This window comes from Schistocerca serialis, chromosome 8 (assembly GCF_023864345.2).
Source record: "Schistocerca serialis cubense isolate TAMUIC-IGC-003099 chromosome 8, iqSchSeri2.2, whole genome shotgun sequence".
In the NCBI taxonomy this organism is placed as follows: domain Eukaryota; kingdom Metazoa; phylum Arthropoda; class Insecta; order Orthoptera; family Acrididae; genus Schistocerca; species Schistocerca serialis.
The window spans coordinates 588,539,381-588,540,641 of NC_064645.1; the positions used below are offsets into that span (position 1 = coordinate 588,539,381).

At 43.2% G+C, this 1,261-nt stretch overlaps 1 pseudogene; it reads left to right on the forward strand.

Annotated features, from left to right (window-relative positions):
- The first annotated feature begins 213 nt into the window (after nt 1-213).
- LOC126417292 (5S ribosomal RNA) lies at nt 214-331 on the forward strand (annotated as a pseudogene).
- The last annotated feature ends 930 nt before the right edge of the window (nt 332-1,261 follow it).

Here is a 1,261-nt window from a genome sequence, read left to right on the forward strand (position 1 = left end):
CATACAGGTTGAAATGTCTCTCAGTTCCCAAAGATGTACTTGACACTTGTATAACACTGAAGGTCGATATAACCAAACATAAAAGGGGCGTTGTTTACAGAAGTGGCGCCAGTTTACCCACGTTATGTTATTCTGGATAATCTGCACTATATCACTGTTCACAAAGGGAAACAATTTGTTACAAATAATTTGTAAATATTAAGAGCTGAGAATGTCAACGGCCTTGCCGCAGTGGGAACACCGGTTCCCGTCGGATCACCTAAGTTAAGCGCTGTCGGGCTGGGCTAGCACTTGGATGGGTGACCATCCGATCTGCCGAGTGCTGTTGGCAAGAGGAGTTCATTCAGCCCTTGTGAGGCAAACTGAGGAGCTGCTTGATAAAGACATGGCGGCTCTGGTATCGTATACTGACATCCGGCCGGGAGAGCGGTGTGCTGACCACAAGGGCCTACGTATCCGCATGCAATGACGCCTGTGGGCTGAGGATGACACGGAGGCCGATCGGTACCTTTGGGCCTTCCAAGGCCTGTTCGGACCAAAGAGCTTAGAATAAAAATGTATCTTAAGAAGAACAGTAAAATTGTGGAAATTACGCAAACATGCCATGTGTAAAATCGTTAAAAACATATCGTTAAAATTATATCTTAAGAAGAACAGTAAAATTGTGGGAGTTTTGTATGCATGTCATGTGTAAAATCGATGACAATATTGTCATTATGAATTAATATTTTTGCGACTGTTGCACGTTTTATATTTCTAACGTCAACGATTTTACACATGAGATGTATACGTAACTCCCATAATTTTACTGTTCTTCTTAAGATATATTTTTATTTTATTTGTAACAAATCGTTTCCTCTTGTGAACAGGGATGTATTGCAAATTATCCACAGTAACATAGCCGGCCGGAGTGGCCGACCGGTTCTAGGCGCTACAGTCTGGAACCGCGAGACGGCTGCGGTCGCAGGTTCGAATCCTGCCTCGGGCATGGATGTGTGCAACGTCTTTAGGTTAGTTAGGTTTAAGTAGTTCTAAGTTCTAGAGGACTGATGACCTCAGAAGTTAAGTCCCACTTCTGTAAACAACGCCCATTTTTCTGAGCTGATTGATATCGACCTCTCGTGTTATGCAAGTGTCAAGTATTGAAAACTGACAGACATAACAGCCTGTATGTCTCCATGGAAACGGCGTCCTAATACGTTATTACAGGCGCCAAGAGATGGCACACATACACAACGTTGCATTTAGTTCTTTCTATTGT